Source organism: Oryctolagus cuniculus, chromosome 18 (assembly GCF_964237555.1).
Source record: "Oryctolagus cuniculus chromosome 18, mOryCun1.1, whole genome shotgun sequence".
Lineage (NCBI taxonomy): Eukaryota > Metazoa > Chordata > Mammalia > Lagomorpha > Leporidae > Oryctolagus > Oryctolagus cuniculus.
The window spans coordinates 67,108,110-67,133,521 of NC_091449.1; the positions used below are offsets into that span (position 1 = coordinate 67,108,110).

The window sequence follows — 25,412 nt, forward strand, 5'->3', positions numbered from 1 at the left end:
GTGTCATCACGTGCTTCCGGGTTCCCTGCCTCACACACGAAGTGGTTCAGTCTACTTCCAGTCACCCCTCGCCCACGGCCCACGTGGTCTCGCCTGCTGCCATGCTCCTTACGCACTTGGTCTCCTCCCGAGCATCCGGGTCTTCCTCATTGTGTACGTGGTTGGCTTGTTTTCCCGGCCCCCACCACGTGGTCTTGTCCCCGCCCCAGCACGCGTGTGCACTCACCCCGAGCGCCTTGTTTCCCTCGAGCACCCACCCCGCGCACGTGGTCTCCACTGAACTTCCTGTTTTCCCTGCCCCGCCCCCAAGCGCAAACGCTGGTCCCGGCTTCCTGTTGTGCCCCAGCGCAGGCACACGTGGTCTCGTCACGTGCTTCCGGTTTCCCCCTGCACTTCCTGTTTACCCCTCCCCTCCGTTAGGCCTCCTCACGTGCTTCCTGTTTCCCGCCCGCCCTTGCGCCCTGTTCTCGCTTACTTCCGGTTTCCTAACCCGCGAGCACGCGGCGCTGCCTCTAGCCGTGACCCCGGGGGACAAGGCCTGCGCGCCAGGCAGGCGGAGGCCGCTGCTAGGTAGGCCCCGCTCGGCCGTCGTCGGGCGGGCCTGGCTGCCCCAGCGCGCGAAGGAGGCCCAGGGCCCGGCGCCTGGCGCTGCTCCCGGTGCGGGCCCGCGCCGCGGCCCGACGTGGACGCCCCTTCCCGCGCTGCCCGCGGCGGCCGTGCCCGCCCCGGCCTGAACGCGCCAGCGCGGGGCCCAGGCCCTCCCTGCGCCCTGCAGAGGCCCACGGGGCTGGGGCTGCGGCCCTGGCGAGGTGCCGGCCGGTGCCTGAGGGGCGCGCGGAGCCCCCGCCGCGGCCTGCGGGTGCCCCCGGCTAGAGCGGGCGGGGCCGGGGCAGCTGGGTGCTCTGGACTTCCCTCTGCGTTATCTTAATCCCTTGAGACGGCAGGGAAAAAAATGAGCAGCCTGGAACAGGCCTCCGGGGCCGCCTCCCACCCCTGCGCAGCCGCATTCCTGAGGACGCCCTGGGCCGGGGTCTCTCCCGGGGAGGCCCCGCGGCCACCCGAGCGTCCCCGCCCCCGCGCTGCGCCCGCTCCCTGGCCCCTCCGAGCCCCGTCTCCCCTCTGCTGGGTTAGCGACGCCCCACAGGACTGCCTTTTCCTGGGGGCCGGCGTGGGCTGGGCCGTGACGCTGCGACGCCCGCCCCCAGCCCCCGAACCCCAACCCCAACCCGGGGCCGAGGGTGGGCCGGGCCTGGGGGCTGGGTAGGGCCCCGTGCACCCTGGGGTCTCCACTGGCGCCGCTCGGGCGGGTTTGGGGGTCGGGACCGCGGTTAGGAGAGTCGCGTTTAGTGTCCTGGTGGGGCGGGGGCCCACGCCACCATCGCCGTCCCCGCTCAGAGCCCGTGGCGAGTGTCCTGGCTCCCAGGGGCACCGGCTTCCCCGCATCTCGGGGCTGCTGGGCGACCTGGGCCCTCGGCCCGCGGTGGACTTCGGCGGAAGCTGCCTGGGGCGACTGGGATGTGACCCCGACGATGGCAGGCCCCGGGTTCGAGCCGGGATGAGAGACGGGGGTTCCTCGGGAAGGTGCGGATGGCCGAGCGGCCCTGCTCTCCGCGTGCGGGGCGTGCGGGGCACGGGCCCGGGCCCGGGGCCGGGGCCGGGCTGCCCTGTGCTGGGATCCCCGGGCCTGCCGGGCGGCAGAAACAGCGGCCCCGCCGTGCTGGCAGGGGCAGCCGGGCCGCTCTGCTCGGCACAGATGCGGTTCTGAGCGCTCGCTGGGGCTGGCCGCACACGGAGGGCCGTGGACGCGGCCCTGTCTGTCTGCTGTCCGAGCACCGGTGTTTGAGGGCCGACCGAGGGGCCAGATTTGGCTCCCAGAAGCCGGTGGGCTGAGGAGCGGTTTGAGGCCTCGGAGGCCCGGGGCGCAGCGGCGTCTGGTCGGGGCGCAGCGGCCAGGGCCGCGTCTGGTGCACGGCCCCACCCTTCCGCTCCGCTGGCCCTCCCTGCATTGTTTGGCCTCCCTGGCACCGGCCGGGCCTCCTCGGCCGCCATGTGCTGAGAGGCGTTCTCACATTTTTCTCCCGAGTCGGGCTGGAGCGTAAACAGTGCTGGACGGCGGGCATCCGGGCTCCGGGGTCCCTGCGGCTCTATCCGGTGTTTGTCCTTCCCCAGGGTGGGGTCTGGGACAGGCATTCATGTGTCCCGGGAGCAGGCAGGACAAATGGCCTCTCCGCGGCCGGTGCAGAGGGCTTGGTGTTTATCCGGCTGGGCCACGTGACCGCCCACGTTCCTTCCATGACACGAGTGCACGAAGCGTGTTCTGTCTGCTTCACAGGAAGTTTATGGCTGACGGTGGAGTGTGGCGTGAGGCCCGTAATCAGCTCCTGTGTGCGCGGCCTCTGACGATTTCAGGGGGAGACGCGCTGCCCCCATGCCCCCCCCCACACCAGGCAGCCTGGGGAGGCCTTTCCCTGGGGGAGGGGAGCACAGCGAGACCCCCGCACCTGCAGGGTCAGCGGGAGGCTCAGCCCCTGGCGTGTGTTCCAGACAGGAGCCCCTCAGGGAGCCTTGAGACGGCTGGTCCCAGGGGTCCACGCTGCAGGGCAGGACGGGGCACTGCCCAGGCCGCCGGTCACTCTGAGGCCGACAGCGCGTCAGCAGGGCAGGCCCACCCTCAGCGGCTGTCCCTGGTGGGCCCTCCCGGCCGTTGTCGTCACCCCGGCCAGGCTGTGCAGCACGGGGACGCAGGGAGCCTCTCTGTCCAGGGTACGACAGGTGGTCAGATGTCTGCAGTTTCTGTAAGACCTTGGACGAGTTACACAGTTCAGTAAGGCAAAACTTCCGAATCCCAAGCGGGTCCCTCATTGGCAGTTGGCCCGCAGCTGAGCCGTTAGCAGTGTGAGCTTCCGCGGAGCCCAGGCACGTCGCCGCACACGGGGGGGGGGGGGGGGGGGAGGCACGTCGCCGCACGCTGGGGGGGGGGCGGCCAGGCACGTCGCCGCACACTGGGGGGGGGGCACGTTGCTGCACACTGCGGGGGGGGGCGGCCAGGCACGTCGCCGCACACTGGGTGGGGGGGCGGCCAGGCACGTCGCCGCACACGGGGGGGGGGCGGCCAGGCACGTCGCCGCACACTGGGGGGGGGGCACGTTGCTGCACACTGCGGGGGGGGGCGGCCAGGCACGTCGCCGCACACTGGGTGGGGGGGCGGCCAGGCACGTCGCCGCACACGGGGGGGGGGGCGGCCAGGCACGTCGCCGCACGCTGGGGGGCAGCTCCAGCAGCGCACGCCTGCTCCCGGGTCACGGCTTCCTGAGACCTCGTGGCCCCGGAGCGGCTGGGCCAGGCTTCAGCTCAGCTGGCAGGCAGGGCCTCCCGGGGCCCAGCCCTAGAACGGGGCACGAGGGGGCTGTCGGGCGAGAGCAGGGCGGGCGGTGCCACCTGCCCGCGGGACCGAGCGCCCCTGCAGCTCCCTGGCTCTGCAGTCTCTGGCCTCTCCTGGGGCCTGGAGGCGGGCTCTGAGGGAGGGGGAGTGGGGGAGGGCGGGTGATGGATCCTGCTCAGGGTTTCCCAGCCCCTCCTTGGTGAGTGCTACCCCGGAGGGTCTCTGCGTTAGCCGCGGCCTGAGGGGCTGGCCCCTGGCCGCCGACACAGCTGCACTCCTGGAGGGTGTGCTGGTCCAGACGGGCTTCCTCCGCTTTATCTTGGAGGTGGGGGCTGGGGGCAGGCGAACGCCCTGGTCAGACCTCCCTGACTGCCCCCCAGGTGACCCTGGCCTGACTCACGGGGACCTCGTACACGAGGGCCAGGAGCAGAAAACTGGCCCCCACCGCGTTCCAGATCCTGGATGGATTCTTGACAGCGTCCCTGTCAGGGCAGGGGTTCAGAGCCAGGAGCCAGGGCTGTGGCCAGGCTCTGGCTCTGGGCTGGGCTCCGTGCTCCTCTCGGGCACCAGCCCCTTTGATCTCTGCTGCCCAGAGTGAGGTCTTATCACCGTGCCTGCTTCTCAGGAGGGTGCCGGGCTCAGGCGTCTTACCTGGTGTGTGGCGCTTAGTGGGTGGAGTGTGCCTGCCCCCCCCCCCCATGTGCAGACCGACTGCTTCTCGGGCGAGTGCAGGGGCCTGACGGGTTTGGTGGGGGCAGGGGTGGCCGGATCCCATCACGTCTTTGCCCTGCTGTCCCCTCCTGCCTGGGTCTCGGCGACCCTGAGCGCGTCGCTCAGCGTTGAGAAGCACCGTGGTTCTCTGTGACACACTGGACGTGTCTCCCCTGGCTGGGAGCCTGTTTGCGTGTCCTCGGCCACTGACCGTGCCTGAGCGAGGCGTGTGTCCCTGGGGTCGGCGCCCACAGTGCTGCCATGAAGTCGAGGTGTCTGTGGAACCATGGCCCAGCGAAGGCCCCAGGGCAGCCCCTCCTGATCTGGTCTCCGTCTCTCTTCACGTGGCTTCTCTGTGTCTGCACCCCCCCCCCCTTGGATCTGGGGACCTTCCTCGTCTGGGGTGATCTCATGAGGCTCTAAATGTAATCACATTCCCAGACAGGGTCGCAGCCACCTGCTGTCCCACACCTTCATCATCACACTATTTATTTATTTATTTATTTGACAGGCAGAGTGGACAGTGAGAAAGAGAGACAGAGAGAAAGCTTCCTTTTGCCGTTGGTTCACCCTCCAGTGGCCGCCGTGGCTGGTGCATTGCGGCCGGTGCACCGCGCTGATCCGAAGCCGGGAGCCAGGTGCTTCTCCTGGTCTCCCATGGGGTGCAGGGCCCAAGTACTTGGGCCATCCTCCACTGCACTCCCGGGCCACAGCAGAGAGCTGGCCTGGAAGAGGAGCAACCGGGACAGAATCCTGTGCCCCGACCGGGACTAGAACCCGGTGTGCCGGCACCGCAGGCGGAGGATTAGCCTAGTGAGCCGCGGTGCCGGCCCATCATCACACTGTTGACGCTGCTGACATCCCCCACGCTGTCTGGGGGTGCTGCCCACAGCAGGGCAGGCCCTGGGTTCTCCCCCACGGCCCTCATGGCCTCTGCATGGGACGTAGCAGAAGCCAGTGGGGTGGGGGAGGCCTGGGTGCTGAGTTCCTGCCCCCACCCCCCCAGCACGTGTGTGCATGGCTGAGGGGCTGCCGGCCCAGGGGCGGTGGTGCCCAGGTGGCCAGTCAGGAGGTTGCAGTGGTCAGGGGGCCGGTCAGGAGGCTGCAGTGGTCAGGTGGCTGGTCAGGAGGCTGTAGTGCCCAGGGGCCGTGTCAGGAGGTTGTAGTGGTCAGGTGGCCGGTCAGGAGGCTGTAGTGGTCAGGGGGCCGGTCAGGAGGCTGCAGTGGTCAGGTGGCGGTGTCAGGAGGTTGCAGTGGTCAGGGGGCCGGTCAGGAGGCTGCAGTGGTCAGGGGGCCGGTCAGGAGGCTGTAGTGGTCAGGGGCCGTGTCAGGAGGTTGTAGTGGTCAGGTGGCCGGTCAGGAGGCTGTAGTGGTCAGGGGGCCGGTCAGGAGGCTGCAGTGGTCAGGTGGCGGTGTCAGGAGGTTGCAGTGGTCAGGTGGCCGGTCAGGAGGCTGCAGTGGTCAGGGGGCCGGTCAGGAGGCTGTAGTGGTCAGGGGCCGGTCAGGAGGCTGTCGTGGTCAGGGGGCCGGTCAGGAGGCTGTAGTGGTGCCTGCTGTGATGTCCGTTTCCTGCCTCCCTCCACGTCATGTGTGTCCACCCCGTCCTTCGTCCTCCTCGGAACCGAGGTTGTTTCTGTCCTTGGCCCTGTTCGGGGCGGGGGCCTCCTCCACTTCCTGAACTCAGCCCCGCATTAGCTCAGCCGAGGCTGGCGGCTGCCAGGTTGGGTCTCACGGAGCTTTTTCACCACTGGGGCAGCGAGTACTGAACTGGATGTCCCCTGGGAGCAGGGGGGCCGTGGAGGCTGAGGGTGGGCCTGCACTCACAGACGGTACAGCCAGCACCGGGCTGAGCATGCCCACCGCCCAGCTTCTGACCCGGGGCGACAGGAACCTTAGGAGGCTGCCGAGAGTAGGGGCTGGGGCCGTTTCACTGACGTGTTTCCCAAAAGGCCTCCGCCTCGGCTGACACCCCGAGCGCTGGGCTCTCAGGGCTGCCCTGGGCTGGGTCTTGGGGCTGAAGTCCCCACTTGGCCAGAGGAGCAGGCTCTGGGCTCCAGGTGCTCAGGAGATACAGCCCTGTTAGTGACCTGGCCCTGGGGCTGCTGGCACTGGGCCCCTGAGAGCAAGAGGTCAGCCCAGCGCAGAGAAAGGGGCCATTTCCGGGTGTGCACTCCAGGCAGGAGACAGGCTGGAGCCTGGGTGGGCTGTGGGTCTTAGGGCAGAACCTGGCTCCTGTTGCTCACCTGTGGCTTTGAACTACAACTCTTAACTTCTCCAGGCCTCAATTTGATTTTTTCACCTGCAAAATGAGACTAATGCGACGCCCACAGAAGAGGTTGGGGTGCCCAGCAGTGCGTGCATACGTGCGTGTACGTTTGTGCATGTGGGTGTCTGCGTGTGCGCGTGGGCGCTGGGAAGCCTGCAGCACACCAGTGCCGTTCCGTCCCCACCGCTGCCCCTGTCACGTTAGCAGGCTCATCCCCCTGTGGCTGGGGAGGCCCCGACTTACAGAGGCCAAGAGGGCGCACCTTCCCTCACGTACTCCGTGCACGTTTTCTGAGTTCTCGGCCTCCTCGCGGCCCGTCCTCATGGAGAGGCCCGCCACACCGTGGCAGTTTCAGGAATTTCTAAGACTCGGTGCAGAAATGAGTTTGAACGCCTCCCACTGATACATTTGTATTTCAAGTTGAAATACTATTTTGTATATGTTTTGGCTTAAATATGTTTTGAAAGTTAGCTTGACCTGCTTTGTTTTAGCTTGGAAAAACAGCTACTAGAAACTTGAGTTAGGCGTGTGGCTCCGGCTCGGTTTCTGGTGTTCAGCAGAGGTGGCTTGGGGCAGAGGTGGCCGGCCTAGTTCTTTTGTAAGTGAATTTTGATTGGTGTGCAGCCAACTCCGTTCGTTGACCTGCTGTCTGTAGCCGCTTTCTCCGCGTGACGGCGGAGCTGGGTCTGGCCTCTCCCAGGAAGGTTTGCGGAGCCCTGCTCCGGGCTGCGGGCTGGAGGCCGAGCCCCAGCCTCAGCTCGCTCTGCGGCGCTCACAGGTGATTCTGCGTCATCTTTTTGTATCTCTGTCTTTCACAGAGTCCTAGAAAGGAAAGCGTTGTGTCCGACCATGAGTGTGCAGTCGTAGGTGCAGGTTTACTGTGAAAAAATGCAGTAGGAGACGGGGACAGAACAAAGGGTGCTTTGGAGCTGACCTGAGCCTCTCCCCACGGGGTCAGGAGGACCTGGTGCCTGTTGAGGGGGAGCCAGGCGGGCGCCCGGGCCTCGAGCTGAGCCCGCCACTGAGCCGGGGAGCCGAGGAGGGAAGCAAGGCCCATCTGGTTTGCGTTAGGTTTATAAGGCTGATAGCAAATAAGGGTATTAGAGCTAATTTACTTATTTAGAGAAAGACGACTCAACCCAGGGGCTGATTGGGAAGGGGCAGTCCCCTCCTCCTGGGCTGGGGTGGGGGAGGGGAGGGCTGCCAGGCCAAGGCCCTCCTGCGAAGATGGGTATCTTTTCAAAAATAGCCCTGCAATCGTGTGTGGCCTCAGGCTAGGACTGGGGGACTCCCGGCCCCTGCCTCCTTGGCTGGCCGGGAACACTCCACTAGGAGGCTGACCCTGTCGCCGACCCCCTGGATGGTGGCTCCCAGGACAGTCCTGGAATGCAGGTGCCCTGCAGGGTGAGGACAAACCAGGGCAGACAACACAGCAGCGTGTCCAGCTGGCCTGGGGTATAGCTGCCTCAGCTCTGTCCCTGAGAAGCCCTGTACTCAGCTCGTCTGCGCCTGCGCCTGCGCGAGCCACTTCCCACCCACACTGCCCAAAGCCAGGTCCCGGAGGCCAGGAGTGATGTCACAGCCATCTGCTGCCTGGGTCCCTTCAGACCGAGGCTGTGGCTTCCAGAGTTCTGTGCTGAGGCCGCTCCCTCCGGTTTGGGTTTAGGGAGAGAATGGGGGCTTTGGAATAAGACCGGAATGGGTTCAAACCCCAGTGTTGCCAGATCCCACCTTGGCGATGCTTAGGCGGAGGCCAGTGGGAACCAGGGGAGACGAGTGTGGTACCACCGGGCTGGGTGCTTGATGCAGCCGAGGCCAGGGGGGCGGAGTCGTTGGGGCAGTGGGGGTGGGGAGGCGTTTCCTTGGAGTTCCGGAAGGCAGCTTGCAGCACCAGACTCGAAACCCAGCTGGAGCGTTCTGGAACTTTCTCTCTGCCCGCCTCTTCCTCCCCCCTCCTTCACATCAGGAGGGGAAGTTGCTCCATGTGTCTTGCATGAACTGATTTCACCCACTTATAAGGCACAGCAAGTTCATGGCTTCATTGGAAGACGAGGCACTTGGGCTTTGAAGCCTAAACGGAAAGTGGCAGCCCCTGGCTGCCCAGAGCTGCTCAGACCCTCCCTTCACACATTGTGTGTCCAGGGTGGCTGGTGGGCTGTGGGTAGGGCTTGGTGGGCAGTCCGTGGAACCCTCTGCCGGCGTCGGGCCCCTCTGTCGTTGCTGGTGTGATCCATGCTTACGGATGAGGAAGCACAGCTACCAAGTAAACCTCGCCTCTCTGGGTTCTCCCATTCGGCTCCTTTCTCCGACCTGCTGGGAGCTCACACCCCATCAGGAGAGCTGACCCCTGCCCTCGGTAAAGCTTGGACATGCCCAGTGCTGGGGGAGGGGGCTCTGCAGGTGCCTGGGCAGGAGAGGAAGAGGCTGTGGCATGAGTGGTCAGCATGGCGTGTCCCTGAAGGGTTAATCCTGTGTGTGGCGCTTTGTGACTGTCTTATGTCACAGTGGTCAAGACTCATTCAGTTGTCAGTGACAGACTCGGGTTACACCTTAGTGAGGGACTGGGTAATGGAAGGACCCTCCCAGGCCCTCGGGCAGGGCTGGGAGGAGTCTGCCTCTCTGCCGGCCCTGGCTCTGCTCTGCTGTAGGTGGCTTTCTCTTCAGGGAGTGTCTCGCTGGCCGGCCTGGGCCTTCACACTTCATGGTTGGTGCTGTCGATGAAAGAGGATGCCATGTTCTCGGGTGTTCCAGCAGTATCCGGGGGTGACCCTTCCTGGCTTGGACACATGCCATCTCTGAGCCAATCCGTGTGACCAGTGGTCTGGGCTTGGGTCTTTGTTCACTGAAAACAGGGTTTGGTATCTCACGGCTTGAGAGTGCAGAAGGGGTGGTCCCCACAGCAGACAGGCAGGCTGACCCCAGCAGCTGGAGTGGTCAGTGTAGCCATGTAGCGCTGGACGGGTCACTGTCTGACACGCTCCCCCAAGACCCACTCAGGAACAGCGCCTCCTGCCCGTGGCCCACCCTACTGCCTAGCAGGCGGCCATTGTCAGATGGTGATGGGGATCTGGGCTGTGGGATGGTGTCATCAGCGCTCTTGCCATGTAGCAGATGGGGCCTTCTGATCCTGGGCAGAGGACGAGGAAGCTCCATGGGAGAGAACATTCTGGATCTCGTAAGCCAGAGTGGGAGGCTCTGGCATGCAGAGCATAGCGTGAGAGCCCTGGTGTGGGTGCTGGAAGTTTCCAGAGAGAAGGAGGCTTTGTGGACAGGCGGTGCGATTTCACAATCCCCAGCGTGTTCAGCCCTGTCACGGCAGAGCTGCTGAGCAGATTCTCAGCCCTTCCAGGCTGTGCTGTGGCTGCCTGTGCTGGGGCCCTTCATTCCAGGTGGAGTCAGGCCCACTGACCCACAGACACATCTGTGCCGATGCCCCTTGGCTCACTCCTGCATATCCTCCAGGGCCATTTTCATGTCCCTTCTTCTGTGCTGGAGCGGCCAGGAGTGGGAGCAGCATGTGTGGTTTGCTCATTAGTGCATCTCCAGTGCCTGGAGTGTAGCATGTGCTCAACAGAGCTGCTTGTCTAGACGGATGCGGGTGGTGGAGTGAATGGATGCGTGTTTGAACGGCTGGGTAGATGGCTGGGTGGGTGGAGTACTGGATGAATAGGTAAACGGATAAGTGGATGGATGGGGGGGTGGATGAGTAGATGGATGGTTGGGTGGGTGGGTAGATGGGTGGTTGGGTGGCTGGGTAGATGGATGGGTGGGTGGGTAGATGGATGGTGGATGGCTGGGTAGATGGTTGGGTGGGTGGGTAGATGGATGGTGGATGGATGGGTAGATGGTTGGGTGGGTGGGTAGATGGATGGGTAGGTGGATGGTGGATGGATGGTGGATGGATGATTGGGTGGGTGGGTAGGTGGGTGGGTGGGTAGATGGGTGGTGGATGGATGGGTGGGTGGATGGTGGATGGATGGGTAGATGGATGATTGGGTGGGTGGGTAGATGGATGGTGGATGGCTGGGTAGATGGATGGGTGGATGGATGGGTGGGTGGATGGTGGATGGATGGGTAGATGGATGATTGGGTGGGTGGGTAGATGGGTGGTGGATAGATGGTTGAGTAGGAGGGTAGATGGACGAGTGGATGGATGGATAGGTAGATGTTGGGTGGGTGCATGGTTGGGTGGATAGGTGGATGAGTGGATGGATGGCTTTGTGGCTGACAGAATGGCAGAGGACACTGATGCTGAATGGAAGGCCCACTGAAGGCTCAGTCATGGGACTGTTAAGAGCAGGGTCTCTGAAGCCGGAGCGCCTTGGTTCCAGTCCCATCTCTGCCCTTTACTAGCTTGCTGGTCTTGAGGAAGTGTGGCCTCTCTGAGGCTGCATTTTCTGGTCAGTGAAGTGTAGGCCCCGCAGTGCGTCCTGCCAGGATGGTCGTGCGGGTCCCACACTCACGCGGCAGCACTGCTCTCGGAGTTCTCTGTTGCCATCTGTGCTCTCTGGTTCCACTGTTTTCCACAACAGGCCCCGAGCACCAGGGAGTCTTGCTGGGTGTGTCCTAGGCCTTAGGGACACAGTGGAGAGGAAGACGTCTCCACTGGCGCAGAGCTGGCACTTTGATGGAATGCGTTTTCTCCTTTGCGGGGCTTCTTACAATTTACATGCGTCTCTAAATGCCTGTGTTTATTTTTCATTAAGAGTTCCCCCATCGCTGCACTATACTGTCTGGCAAGGCTAGGGGCTCCACTGTCTTCTCAGGCTGCTGTCAAAGGAAAAGCCCACCATCTTTCTCTTTGCTGTTGCCTGGCCCCATGCCCTGGAGCCTTGCCCCTCCCTCTCCGTCCCTCTTAGCTCTCTCTCCTCCCCAGGCCAGATCTGCAGCTCCATTCAGCTCTGCCTTCAGTACGCGCCCAAAACCCAGCTGACTCCTCAGCCCTGGGTCTGTCCCCTCTTGTGCAGGAGGCCCCTCACCGCGCAGGGCACCTGCTCACAGACCCCACGTCTGCCCTTCCTGCTCTGGGGCTTCCTTCCCCACATCAGCCTGAGGGCTCAGAGCACGTGCGTCCCCGACTCAGTGTGCCGAGTGCTCCCCTCCTCACGCCAAGTTGCAGCCACAAGCCTTCCATGATGTTTAGGTCCCCGTGTGAGCAGTTCCTGGCACACAGCCCAGACCCCATCTCCTGGGTTTCACTGCTGGCCTCCCCGTGCCGGCCCCGGGGCTGTGTATGTTCTGGACTGCTCTTCCTGGGGGCTGCACAGCCCCTCCCTCCTGCCACCGCCTCTTGTCGGCAAGGCTACCCCACCCCCATCTGCACACAAGGGACACAGAGAGAAAAAGGCAGGTGTGGCAGGGAAGAGGAGGCAGCATGGGCACAGCAGAGATTGGAGCATCCCCCAGAGCAGGAGGAGGCAGAGGCAGCCCCCTTGAGGCTCCACAGGGAGTGTGGCCCTGCTGGCCCCGGCCTCAGCACCACAGGAACAGGCCCATGGCCCTGGAATGGTGGGGGGGTGGAGTACAGTGGAGGAGGGAGCACATGGGGAGGCAGGAGGCAGGGAGGGGTTGGACCCCAGTGCAGCTCTTACAGCCACACTCCTGCGAGAACTGCTGAAAGGGCACCCCCCGTAACCCAGGGTGACCTGGCCCCTTCCCGCCCCCACAGATGGCTCCGTCTGCGCAGGCGTTCAGGAAATGGGTTCACTTGTGTCTGATTTCTTTCATTCGTGTGATGCTTCTGAGATGCATCGCTGTTTGTTTTTTACCGCTGAGAGGTGCTCGGTGATATGGACGTGCCGCTGTTTGTTCATCCTGCCATCCACAGACAGACATTTGGGTTGTCTGTGGCTTGGGGCTAACCAGTAAAGCTGTTGGGAACATTTTGTGAACAGGTATTTTGTGAAAATGTTCTCGCTTATTTTTGGTAAATTCGAGTGTTTCAGGTGGAACCCACCAGGCATTGTGTTGGTTATCTCAGAGGTGGTGGAGCCTGGCTGGCTGTTGACAGCTGGGTTCCCAGCAGCCCCTGACGTCAGGTGTGGTCATGGCGGCTGGAATCCATGGGATACGTGCAGCCGTGAGGAAGTCAGGTCCTCCTTGTGCTTTGCCCTGCTGTCAGCCTAGTGCAGGTACGTGTGCTGACCTGAAACCCTGGGCTGAAGCAGAGTGGCAGGCGGAAGGCGTGGTCTCAGTGCAGGTGGAAGGCGTGGTCTCAGTGCAGGTGGAAGGTGTGGTCTCAGTGCAGGTGGAGGCGTGGTCTCAGTGCAGGTGGGAGGCGTGGTCTCAGAGTGGCAGGTGGAGGCGTGGTCTCAGAGTGGCAGGTGGAGGCGTGGTCTCAGAGTGGCAGGTGGAGGCGTGGTCTCAGAGTGGCAGGTGGAGGCGTGGTCTCAGAGTGGCAGGTGGAGGTGTGGTCTCAGAGTGGCAGGTGGAGGCATGGTCTCAGAGTGGCAGGTGGAGGCGTGGTCTCAGAGTGGCAGGTGGAAGGCGTGGTCTCAGAGTGGCAGGTGGAAGGCGTGGTCTCAGTGCAGGTGGGAGGCGTGGTCTGAATGGCAGGTGGGAAGGCATGTGGTCTTGGGTCCTGGTTTGGGGGAGGCCAGTGGTTCCATCCTGGACCCTGGAGACCAGGAAGTGACCCTCTCTAGGGCTGGGCTAGGGCCCACTGTGTGTCCAGGTACAGCCTCTGCATCCAGTCCTGGGACAGACAACAGACAGTCTCCGGATACCAAGGCAAGGTGGGAACAAGACTAGGGCCACAGAGTGCCCAGGGAGGCCACTGATGGACCGTGACCCAGAGGTGGTCGCTTGGGCTTCTGGAGCCTCAGTTTCCTCGCCTGCAGGATGGGCCGGGTCAGGGCCACCCAGAGGGTGAGTGCCTCTGAGGAGCTCCCCGCGGGCCCTGCAGCATCGCGGGAGCCCCTGGCTGCTGGGCCACCCCAGGCCTCAGTGCTGCTGCTGCCTCCACTCAGCAGGAAGTGGCTCCCAGCCTCCGGAGTCCGCCCTGTCCTCACTGTGGGGAAGGAGGGTGGAAGGGTGTGGGACAGTGATGCCTTCTGAGATGGCTGCTATGTGCCGGGTGCCCTGGTGGCCCAGAGCAGGGGTTCTCAGAGCGAGATCCCTGGAGCAGCCCCGTCAGCACCACTGGGGAAGTTTCCAGAAATGCAGGATCTTGGGCACCCGGCCTCACGGGATCAGTGGAGCTGGGTCTGGGGAGCCAGAGGAAAACACTGTCACGGCAGGGTCAGCCTGGGGTAGGGGGAAGGACCCCTTGGGGTCTGGGCCCCGAGAATATCTCCAGCCACTTGGAGAGTTTCAGGAGAAGGGTGTGGGGGAGGAGAACTTTCTCTGAGACCCCCAAGGTCCCCCACAGCCGCAGGCCCCTGCGCCCTCACCACCTCCACCTGTGAGCCAGGGAAGTCTCCTCCCACACACGCGACTGGGGAGGCTCAGGTGCCGGCAGTGCAGGCGGCCCTCCTGCTGGCTGCCTAATTAGGCCACATCTGGATCTAATTAGCCATGAGGCTCCACCAGCACGGGCGCCTTTATCATCCCTGTGGCAGAGGCAGCTGGGAGAAGAATGGCTGTGGCTGTACTCTGCTTCCTGGTGCGTGGTGGGAAGGAGGGGGCGGTGAGGACTAGGAGATAGGAGGGCCGCCGACCCCTGCCCACATGGCATGGGTGGAGGATGGATGATGGATGGCGGGTGGGGGCTCACAAGACCGCAGCTCCTGTTCCTGGGGCCCTGGGGTGCAGGAGTTGCTAGGCTCTTTTTAAACACCTCGGTGTGTTTCCCAGCACACGTATAACACAAGGGCATTTTCCTCAGCTCCTTAGAACTTTCTAGACCAGCTGCTGTCAAACCCCGGCACTCGAGGCTCTCCTGAAGGGTTTGTTAATACACGGCAAAGTGGGCCCAGGAATCTGTATTTCTCACAAGTTCCCACAAGGTCCTGATGGGCTGGGCCAGGGCCTTCACTCTGAGAACCTGCACCCCTGATTAATGCGGGTCCCTAACCTGGCTCTGCAGTCCGTCCTGCCTGGCTCACAGGGTCCTCCTGGCTGGGGCAGGAGGCTGCTGGGTGCGCACCGAGTGCACGGTGCCACCAGCCTGATGCCCAAGTCTCCCAAACTGGAGAACGGGCAGCTGTCGCTGAGCCCTCACTGTGTCCCAGGCCCTGTCTCAAGTGCATCAGAAAGCCTGAGAAGTAAGGCTATGTCCACGCCCACTGCAGTGATGGGAGCCCAGAGGCTGACAGGGGCTCAGTACCTGCTCAGGGGCCCGGGATCTGGAGCCCCAGTGCTGCCCACCCAGGCTGCCCTGCTCTAGGAGTGAGGGCTCCTCCAGGTGCCCAGGACAGGGTGGTCAGTCCCTTGGGCTGCAAGGGGGTGGCCATCCCAGGGCCTGGTACCCAGGGACCTCGGGACCTGCTGTCAGGGGCTACCCCGCCCCTGGCTCTGACATCAGTGGTCCCAGTGGAGGCAGGAAAGAGCCTCAGAGACCAGGTGTTTCTGCCATGAAAGCTTCTGCATTCCCACTGTCAGTGCCGTGTTCCACGGCCCTGCTGAACCCCGCGGGACCCACCTGTGTGGGGCTTAGCCAGGAACCCAAGAGTAAGCTTAAAATGTTTCCCAGCAGTCAGGGGAGGTTAAAAAGCCAACTTCCCCTTTTTGGAAAGTGTTTTAAAATTTTTATTTATCGGAGAGACAGAAACAGGGAAGGAAGGAGAGAATGAGCGCAAGAGTGAGGGAGAGAGCCGGAGACTGAGGTCTGCTGTTTGCGCCCCAGGCGCCTGCAGTGAATCAGGAGCACAGTCCAGGTCCCCGACTACCTGAGCTGGCACTGCTGCTCAGGGCCTGTGCTGGTAGAAGCAGGAGCTGGGGATTGAACTCGGGGTTTCAGTGTGGGACGTGGGTGTCTTACCTGCAAGGCTGCACGCCACATCGATTGTATTCCCCCTCTGGCTGTCCCTGCACTCCCTGCTCCCAGGGGGCACTGGCAGTGACAGCCACACCACCAGGGTGTCAGTGCTGTGTGCAGACTGAGTCGTCAGCTCACAGGGCAGGCCCTGTGGGCGCCGGGAGGGCTTCGGCAGCCTGGACTTCATGTTGTCTCTGGTTTGCTCAGAAATTCCTGCTCAAGGAAGAGGAAGACAGGAAGCAGGATCCAACAGTCTCCCGCGTGCTGCAGCAGAGTGGCGGGCTGGGGCCTCCTGTGCCTGAGCAGACAGCCCGGCCCCGGGGAAGGCTGCCGAGCGCCTGTCTCCTGCGCTTGCCCCTGGGGATTGTGTTCCTGGTTTCCGGTCTGGGACGTCAGTGCACCCTGGCCGAGCACCTTCCACCCTACCTCCTCAGGGGGCTCTGAGGCGCTTGTCCAAACAGAAGGTGCATCTGGTAGGCCTGGCCTGGGTCACGGCCTCCCAGGCTCGCAGCCTCAAGTCTCCTGTCAGTAACGGCACACGCTGGCCAGGACCCCTTTGGAATGTTGAAGGGTGTCTGTGGAGGGTTGCCCTCCTGGGAGCGTCTGGTGGGTTCTCTGCTCTGCGTGTTCACAAGCGTGCGCAGGTCGGGACCCTGGTGGTGCTTCCTGCGTGTCTTTGCCAACTCCGTGTTTCCCTCAGAGGCACACACCTAGGACGAAGGTGGAGGCTCTCACAGTGGGCCGGGCCTGGCTTCCTCTGCCTCTTCCCCTTTGGGAGGGCCATGACCCTGTAGGTGCACACGGCCGTGGGTGACTAAGTGCTGACTGTGCATCCACACTGCACGTGTTACCTGTGCAGCTCCCCTGACTGCAGGAAGCAGGCGCCTTGGTTGTCCTCAGTTTGCAAACGTGGGCCTTGAGACTCACGGATCACGCAGTGTCGCACAGACCTGGACGCTGACCTCTTCCAGTGCAAAACTGGGGTCTTCTCAGGGTGTGGGACTAGGGGGCGGGTGTCCAGCAGAAAACCAGGAAGTGGGAAAGAATGAAGCAGGGTCTTTGTGGGGTCCCCAGGCTGGTGTGGCCCTCCCTGCTCTGCTTTGTTAGCCCTGTGACCACAGGAAGGGTGCCCAAGCTCTCTGGCCTCCAGTGGGGATCCTCAAAGGCATTGCTCAGGCTGGCCCAGCCCCAGCCACCCCTCGTCTGGGCCCAAGGCCCCCTGCTGCCCGGAGCACCTGCCCTTGGCTTCCCTGCCTTGTAGCGTCCACCGTGGGGGTGCACTCACCTCCCTGCACACGCAGCTCGGGGCTGGACTAGCTGGTGTGCTTGCAGCATGCAGGATCCCCCAGGAAGCAGATGCAACACGAGTGGGCTTTGCCCTGGCTGCACGTGGCAGCCTTCTGCGTCCTGGCGCTGGGGCTGCAGTCCAGGGTTCTGCTCGACACTGTCCCAGTGGGGGCCAGGGCTGGGCATCTTCCCGTCTCCCTTGGCTGTTCCAAAGCACCCAGGGCAGAGGGTGGGAGGTCTGGAGCACTGGGTGCTGGGGGGGGTGGTGAGACTAGCAGGCCTGGTTTGGGGGAGGTCTGGAGCGCTGGGTGCTGGGGGGGGGTGAGACTAGCAGGCCTGGGTTTGGGGGAGGTCTGGAACGCTGGGTGCTGGGGGGGGTGAGACTAGCAGGCCTGGGTTTGAAGGAGGTCTGGAGCACTGGGTGCTGGGTGGGGGTGAGACTAGCAGGCCTGGGTTTGCTCCGCGTCCACAGTTGCCTGCACATCTTCCTTTACATAGAAAGCATTCTCTGCACTAGTACTTCAGTTAATTAAAACTTCTGTCTTTAACTAGAATCCCTGTAAAATGCTTCACACAGACTGGGCACTCATGGACGCTTTGCCACGCCAGGCCCTGGTGTCAGCATTTTGCTTTTGGAGGCGTTTCACCTTGGCGGGTGCCAGCTGCAACGCGTGCTGCCGTTGGTTCCATTCTATACGAGGAGCGGAGGCAGGAAGGCCACATTGCTGGCCAGGGCTGGGCTGGGCTGTGGCCCACATGGTGGGCAATGGACTCCCAGCCCATGCAAAGGATGTGAGCAGCGTGGCCTGAGCCTTGCGTGGCTGGTGTCTGCTCATGTGCCTGCAGCGCTCTCTGCAATTCATGCTGCATTAAACCCGCCTTCACCCAACTACGAGATGCCCTCCACGTGCACGCAAAACCTCCAGGACACCAGAGCAGGTACCTGGCTCTCTAGGAAGCTGTGTGGACCAAGAAGGAGTCCCGTGCCACCTGCAGCAGTCACGCTGGGAGCCTGCTGACCTGGGCATCCCACAGAGATAGGCCAGCCACCGAGGGGCTGTGTCGTTGCTCCACGCGCAGGGCTGAGAAACCTGAAGGATTCATGGACTCCTGGCTTGTCTCCTCCACATTGTCTCATAGGCTACGGATCCAAACTCCCATCTGGTGACTGAGTATCTCTCAGGCCGTCCGAGCTCCTGGGTGGGGAGTCTTTATCTACCAGACAGCAGCACCTAACAAGCCTCAGTCAGTCAGTCAGTCCCCGGAGTGATGGGAGATGTGTAGGGAAAGGAAGCAAAAGAGTCACAGACGTAGTCAGAGTGCACACACATGCAGAAAGCAGAGCGTGAAAACTCTAGAACTGCAGGCGAACAGGATACCTTCGTGACGGCTTTCTGAGACCAGAGGAGAGCTCTACGCTGCACTGACCGTATTAAAGTTGAGACACAGAGTTCTGTTCGTAACAGACGCACCGTTAACAAGTGCAGTGCGAAGCCACACACTGAAAGAAGACGTCTGTAGCTTAAGTGACTGCCCCAGCCTGGGGTTGCCTCCCACCCGTCCCCCGTGCTCCTCACAGCACCAGCCTTCCTCACGTCCTCATCGATACGCTGTTAGGACTGTGCTGCGTGGCATCTGCCGTGACTTTAGACCTGCATTTAGTACATTTAGTACACTGTGGGCAGTAAGGCTGACAGTATTGGAATTACCCATTTGCAATCTACTCTAAAGATCTATTGTGAAATCTATTACAGAAATCTATTGTAAAAAATTTAAAAAATTTATTTGAAAGGCAAAGAGGGAGGGAGAAGGAGAGGGAGACAGAGAGGGAGAGGGAAACGGGGAGGGAAGGGACTTTAATCTACTGATTTTCTCCCCAGATATCTACGACAGACAGGGCTGGGCCAAGCCAAAGCCAGGAGTTCAAGCTGGGTCCCCCATGTCCGGGGAAGGGACCCAAGCACTGGAACTCACTCACTGCCTCCAGGGTGCACACTAGCAGGAAGCCGGATGGGGAGGAGTAGGACTTGAACACACACTCTGATAGGGATGTGGGCATCCCGAGTGGCATCTTAACCGCTGCCCCAATCACCCACCCTGTGCTGTAGGAGACAGCCTGGCAGGAAAGAATGGCAAGGACATGAACAGGGAACAAGCCGGTCTCCAAGGTGCAGGCACTCACCCAGCAGAGGAAAGCATGCACACAGTGACAGGTGACTTCCCACGCCTTACACTGATGAAGCTTGGAGTGTGGCCACGGCAAGCGTGCAGTGTGCGGAGCAGTGCGTGCCGGCTGCCGTGGGGCCGGGCTGAGAGCTCTGCTCTCAAGCGCTGCCATGACAGACTGGGGCCACGTCCTGGAGCCCTTTCTGCACATGCACGTCTTGTGTGCGTGGCTGTGAGTGAGAGGATGGCCGCTGTAGAGATGCCAGGGTCCTCTGTCCTTCCCAGAGGTGGCAACCCAGTGACAGGGTTCATTCAGCAGAACAGGAGCTGGGACAGTTGAGGGAGCTCACTGGGCAGATCGCGAACTCGAAATAGAACTGTTTACCCAGCAGCCGGGAACTCGGAACAGTAACAGAGTTTATTTAACAGATTGAGAACTCAAAATAGTAACACAATTCATTTAGTAGATGAGGAATGTGAAACAGTAACAAGGCCCATTCAATAGAATACTTGGTATCTGTAGCCACAAACTGCAAAAGGAGACTTCGGATGGGAAACAGAAGCTGCAGAAGAAAATGTGCCCGGGATACTTTTAAAGCCCCCCACCCCTTGTTTTCCAAACCGGAAAGCAATGCTGAGCTTGTCCTGTGCCCCTGTGCTGGTAGGTAAAACGGAAAACCAAAAACACTCCTGGGGATGGCAGAGGTGCCTCGGGGGCGGTTGCGGGCCTCAGTGGGCTGTGAGGTCGATCTCCCAAGCCCCCCGGGATGGGAAGCTGGTTCGGCCAGATCAGGACCATGGCCCGTGGGTGGGGCACAGGGTGGTGCTGCCAGGGCCTGTTCGTGACCTTGGCGGTTACCAAGGGGGGCTTCCCATACCCGTGCCCAACATCAGAGCCGCGGGAGGTGTGTGTGGTTCCAAGGGCCAGGAAAGCTGCCCCCAGGCCCCACAGCCTTTGTTCCCACACTAGGGGCCGGGGGCCCCTCCTCACTCAGACGCACAGTGAGCGCCGGTGGCGGCTGGGGTGAGCGGCCACCAACCTGGAAAGGGGCCGTGTTCCCCCAGAAATAGTCTGCAATGGAGCGTAAACGGCCAAATATTAGCCTGCCACATAACAGGCGATGAGAAAATGTCGGTCTGTTTCTTGTATGTGATGCAGAAAAGCTATTTAAATCTATGAAAAAAGCGCCGAGCGGCGGCCGGGAGGGGTGCGGGCGGGCTCCGCGGGGGCGTGGGCGCTGGACGGCAGACGCGTGCGCGGCGCCTCGTTGTGGACCCCGCATTCCTTCCGCACGGGCCTTTGTCTCCCTTCTCCCTCCCCCGTGGCCAGCCCCCTTGCCATATTTCACATGCTGTGATTTCACGGAGCCCTTCCAGGCGGTGTCAACAGTCCATTTGTGCCAGGGCCTTCTGTAAACTGTGGCCCCGGGCTCCTGGCCTGACCACCCACTGAAACAGGCTGTCCAAACAGCGCGCGTCTGGGCCTCAGACACAGCGAGCCGGGGAACGTGGCTCCCGGCCAAGGCGTTTTTTTCTCCTTGCAGAGGTGGGGGTGGGTGGGGAAGCGGCAGCCAGACCCTGGGAGCCCCGGGCCCTGCACAGATGTGGTCATTTGCAGCTGGCGGGAAGTGGCCCCTGCCTTTTGTGCGTTCTTCGTGGCTGTGGGAGAGCCACGGAGAGCCCGTCTCACACTCCCTCCCCAGCCCCATCTGGGCTTCTCCCAGTCTCATCGGAGATGCCCGTGGCCAGAGTTGGACACCCCGCCCACCCCAGTTCTGCCGGCTCTCACCGCCAGGTGCAGCTCTGGCCAGGTCCTGGGTGGTCCTTGGGCGTCCCCAGCACCGTGTTGGGGTCTTTGGGGGCACAGCTGGGGAGATGGCAGGTGCTGCTGACTCCCTGTGAGCAGCTCACATTTTGGCCACCCGCCAGTTGCTGGGGAGGAGCTTGCCCACTCGCCTGGGCGCTCGCTGTTATGGGTGAGCCCATCTTACTGACAGGGGAACCGAGGCACAGGAAGTCCAGATAAGCTGCCCCCAGCCCCGCCCCGGGCACTGACTCCTGCAGAGGCCGCCGTGTTTCCCAGGACTTCCCGGCAGCAGTCACAGCCCAGTGGCACACCCAGGGAGCACCTGCTGGGCTCGGCCCTAACGCTTTACGCCAGGGAACAGGTCTGCTCTTCTCCAGGAGCTGGGAGTCGGTGTCGCGATTCCAGGTCCCTGGGGAGGAGAACACTCAAGGCAGCCCGTGGTCCTGTGTCTGTGCCAGTGGAGGCGGAGCCACAGCTGTCACCTGGTTACTCCATGGGTGAGCACGTGTGATCCACACAGCAGCCCTTGGAGCTGGGTGTGGGCGTGCCTACTGGGGGTCAGAGACCCCCGTCCAGGCTCCCACGCGGCTGTTGTGGTGAGGCTCTGGCTCTGGGGCTCTGCCTTATGCTGACCACCGGTCTCACAGCCCACAGGTTCTCCGGCCTGCCCCAAACCACAGACAGTGGTTTCTGAGTGCTGCCTGGGTGACGTGTGTGTGACGTCTCCATCACGATTCGCCCTCAGTCGAAGGCGGAGCTCTGCGGCCAGCAGTCAGCTCCAGCACATCCCCTCCACCTCAGAAAGAAACCGCACGCGCCCGGCTGCCTTCCGCGTGGTGACTTCTGAGCCCTCCCTGTCTTGTGGCTTTGAGTCTGAGCATCTCTCAGGAATGGAGTCGGACTGTGGCCGCGCCGTCGGCTTCTCTCTTTCGGCTCCGTGTTCCCCAGGTCCTCCGTGGTGCAGTGCGCCTCATGGCTTCTCTGCTGGAGGGGCTGCGTGGCGTCTCGGGCCTGGGACTCTGCGTACCCTGTGCTCTGTCGATGGGAATCCGGGAAATGAGCGATGACGCCGAGGACATCAGTGTGGACGCCTCTCTCCAGCTCCCTTGGGTGCAAACCCAGGAGCGTATTTGCTGGGTGCTTCGGCAACTGCAGACGTAGCGACCCTCAGCGGATGCCCATTGTCCACCCCACAGCACCTGGGCAGTGTTGCCATTCCCCCAGCACTCACTGTTCTCTGCCCTTTTTCTTCCAGTTCATAGGAGCTGACCGTTCTGGCATCTCGCTTAGTGTCGGTGATATTTAATAGCTTTCCCAAAGATGGACAGTCACAAGGAGTATCTTATTGGGAGAAAATTTGGGGTCCCGGGGAATCTGGGGACACTTGGTCTAAATCTGGTTGAAGAGAAGTCAGAGGGAAGCATCAGCTGGGGATGGGGTGGATCCCAGGGAGGAGCAGGGGGAGGCACAGTGGGGGCGGCAGGAGGGGACGCAGATGCCTCCCACCCACTTCGGGAGTCTAGAGGGCCCCCTCTCCATGTGCTACCCTGGCAGCTCGTTGCTTTGTCCGGAGAACTCCCTGCCCCACTTAAAGTTAAGACCCCTCAGGAAGCGAAGGTTGTGAAACCTCAGCCACTCATCACGCGGTGTGGGTGAGCCAGCAAAGACATCCTGGCGTGAGCCGTACGATAAAAGCGGGTGGGTGTCTGAGTGCCGGCAGCAAGGAGAGGCTCAGAGAGGTGCCCGGTGCACCCCTGGGAGACCCCACAGCCTTCACAGCTCGCACCGGCAGGCTTGCACGTCTTTGGGAGTCATCGTCCATGTCCACGTGCAAGGCTTTGGGTAAAGTTAAATGAGTGGACAGCCCCTGCTGTCGGCCGTCTGTCTGGCGTGGGCCGCACCCCTGTGGCCTCACCTGTGTGTGTGTGAACTCTGGCAGATCTCACTGATCCCCGAGCCGCGGTGGTCTGCTCGGGAAGTTGGGAGTAGTAGCTATCTCACGAGCTTGCCTGTGTCCACGAGACCAGGTGGTCGGTGAGCCCGGCCTGTCCAACAGGGCAGCCCCTGTGGAGTCGCACAGTGCCACGCTCAGCCAGCCGCATCTTCTGCAGTCTGGGGTCATGCTTTGTAATTCCTGATCCTGATCTGGACAGACTTGCGTGACTGGGCCCTTGTCTCCCCCTTGCCTTCCGTCCCTGCTTCCAAGGATGGGCTTCCGCTCAGGGCATCTGCGCTTGTCTCCATCTAGGACGCCCTGCCCCCAGGGTGTCTTCGAGCTGGCTCTTTGTCCTCTTGCAGGCCCCGCCTCCAGCACTGCCTCCTCAGCAAGGCCTCCCTGACTGCACAGATGGACGCTCTCATAGCAGAGGCCAGAGAGGGAGCCCAGCCCCTCCACCAGGGAGTACACAGCACGACCACGCTCCGGGAGCCGGAAGTGCCCTCGCCAGTGCCGGCGCTGTGGACGTGCGCCCTGCAGAACTGCAAGTAGGAAGTTTCTGTTGTTTATAAACTTCAGTTCATGGTATTTTGTTAAAGCAGCTGGAGCAGTGTGAGGCGCTAACAGACCACCCAAAACTCAGTAGCTTCAAATGAGCCTGACGCGTCGTAGGTGGGTGTGGACTGGGCTCGGTGGGGGAGGCCGCGAGGACTGTGCTCCCCGTGACTGTCCAGCTTCCAGGGACAGAGGGACAGGCCCAGGCCTGTCCTGCCCATGGCTTGACGGGTGCAGGAGAGCACCATCCCCCACACACGCGCTTCTCCAGCCCCGCGTGCACCATGGCTGCTCAAAGGCGTTCGCTGGAACCCTGGGGGAGGGGTCAGGACACACCTGCCCCCTTCTGGGAAGAGAAGTAAAGACCTGTGGCAAAGATGCGGGTCCAGGGGCCGGCACTGCGGTGCGGCGGGGTGAGACGCCACTTGCAATGCTGGCATCCCGTGTGGGCGCCGGTTTGTGTCCTGCCTACTCCGCTTCCAATCCAGCTTCCTTCTGATGTGCCTGGGAAGGGCAGTGATGGACGGCTCAAGTGCCTGGGCCCCTGCCACTTGCATGGGAGACGTGGAAGAAGCTCCTGGCTCCTGGCTTCAGCATGGCTGTGCCCTGACCATGTGGCCCTCTGGGGAGTGAACAGCAGATAGACGATCTCTCTGTCTCTTACTCTCTGTAGCTCTGACTTTCAAATGAATAAATAAATCTTAAAGGGAAAAAATGTGGGTCTAAGAAGAGGTGGCCTCTTGGGGAGTCCTTCAGTCTGCTACACTAGGACTCAGAGACCCCGTGGTATGGAGTGCCCTCACAGCACCTGCTCCGAGGAGGCAGGGGTGGGGGGTGGGGGTGGGACGCCGCCCTCACCCGTGTGCGTGCAGGCCTGCTCCCAGAAGCAGAGCGGTGCTGTGGAATCTGTAAGGGGGCAGGCTGCTGTCGGTGGGCACAGAGGAAAGGGCTTCCCTGGTTAGGTTGAAGCTGAGTCCGTGGGCTGAGAGGCAGGGTGGGAGGAGGGCCTGCAGGAGGGGCTGGGCTGTGGGATGAGCCGCCAGGAGCCATCGGGGCAGGAGGGCTGCAGGGTCAGGCCTGAGCTCCGGGAGCTCCCACTTCTGACAGTCTGAGGACTTCTGACAGTCGAAGGGACCGGCAGCCCCGGCTCACCTTCGGATTGTTCTGGCGGAAGCCCCGCCCTGAGCCGCCTCCTCCTCCCCAGGCTGGGTGGGGTGGACAGTGGCCCCCTGGGAGGCCTGGCCCCCACCCTGCACCCTGCCCGGCATGCCCAGGCTCCCAGGAAGGCCACCCTCCCAGGTTATGTAAGAGGAGAGATCCAATGCGGTCTCCTACTTTCTTAATCACATTTCTCAAGAATTTGCTGACACGCTGTGGAGTGATAACACGACCCTGAAGCTAGCCAGATCCCACGGCGCGCTCAGAACCGGCTCCTGCTCTGCGCCTGGCTGAGCCCCACCCGGCTCCCTCCAACCCCGCCCCGCTCTCGGCTGGGTTCTCTCAGAGCGTGCACTGGGAGGGAGCTTGGCAGGGCACCTCCAGGCTCCCTGCTGCCTCCGCCCTCCTGGGCCTGGGCTGCTGGAAGAGATCCTTTCCCAGACTCCCTTTCTGCGAGGCTGGGTCATGTGACCGGCTCCGGCCAATGTGCTGTGAGCAGGAGGGAGGAGCGTTCGTCCCACCACACATGCTCTTTGCGGTGGGCAAGTTCCTAGCCTGCACTGGCTGTAGACTGCCCACGCCACGTGGCGGCTGGCGGGGGCCACAGGCCACGCGGTCCTCAGTGCGGCAGGGGAGCAGACGTCTCAGAAGAAGCGGGAGGGGGTGCTTCCCACTTGTGCAGGGCTTGGCCGGAGTTGGGGCCCCTGCCTGGCTGCCATGTCCACAGCTGTGTTGGGAGCCGCCTTGCTGCTGAGTGACGGTGTGGGGGTGATGGAAGCTCCGCGTCTCAGGCGGCTCTAGCGAGCACTGCAGACCGATGGATCTCCATCTCTCAGGGTTCCCGGGCCCCACTCCTGGGGGGCGCGCGCGTCCTGGCTGGCAGGCGCCCTCACTGCCTGTCTCGCTCTTCCTGTAAGGGCACAACCCCCCCCCCCCGCCCCGGGGTCCTACCCTCAGGGCTCGGTGTGTCCTCGTCCAGGCAGCTCTGAGAAGTCACTGTGGATGGGGTGGCTGGGGGCCAGCGGGCATCCATTTCCTCCAGCCTTGGAGGCTAGGAGTCCAAGCTGGAGGCCCCGGCAGATTCGACAGGTGAGGAACAGTTTTCCAAACTTTGGAAACAGGATCGTTACAGATGTGACCAAGTTATGACGAGGTCCTGTGGGATCAGAGGGGCCCTAACCCGCTGGCTGGGGTCCTGGCCAGAGAGGGTTTGGGCACAGTGACGTG

At 62.5% G+C, this 25,412-nt stretch overlaps 1 long non-coding RNA gene across 2 annotated transcripts in view; it reads left to right on the top strand.

Annotated features, from left to right (window-relative positions):
* The first annotated feature begins 371 nt into the window (after positions 1-371).
* LOC138846593 (uncharacterized) overlaps positions 372-25,412 on the top strand; it is a 150,230-nt gene continuing 125,189 nt past the window's right edge. The window contains exons 1-2 of one of the 2 annotated variants that reach the window (XR_011384133.1): positions 372-570; positions 22,835-23,020. This is a non-coding gene — a long non-coding RNA (uncharacterized lncRNA). The remainder of the gene's footprint in view (positions 571-22,834; positions 23,021-25,412) is intronic. The other variant, XR_011384132.1, reaches the window with a different exon arrangement.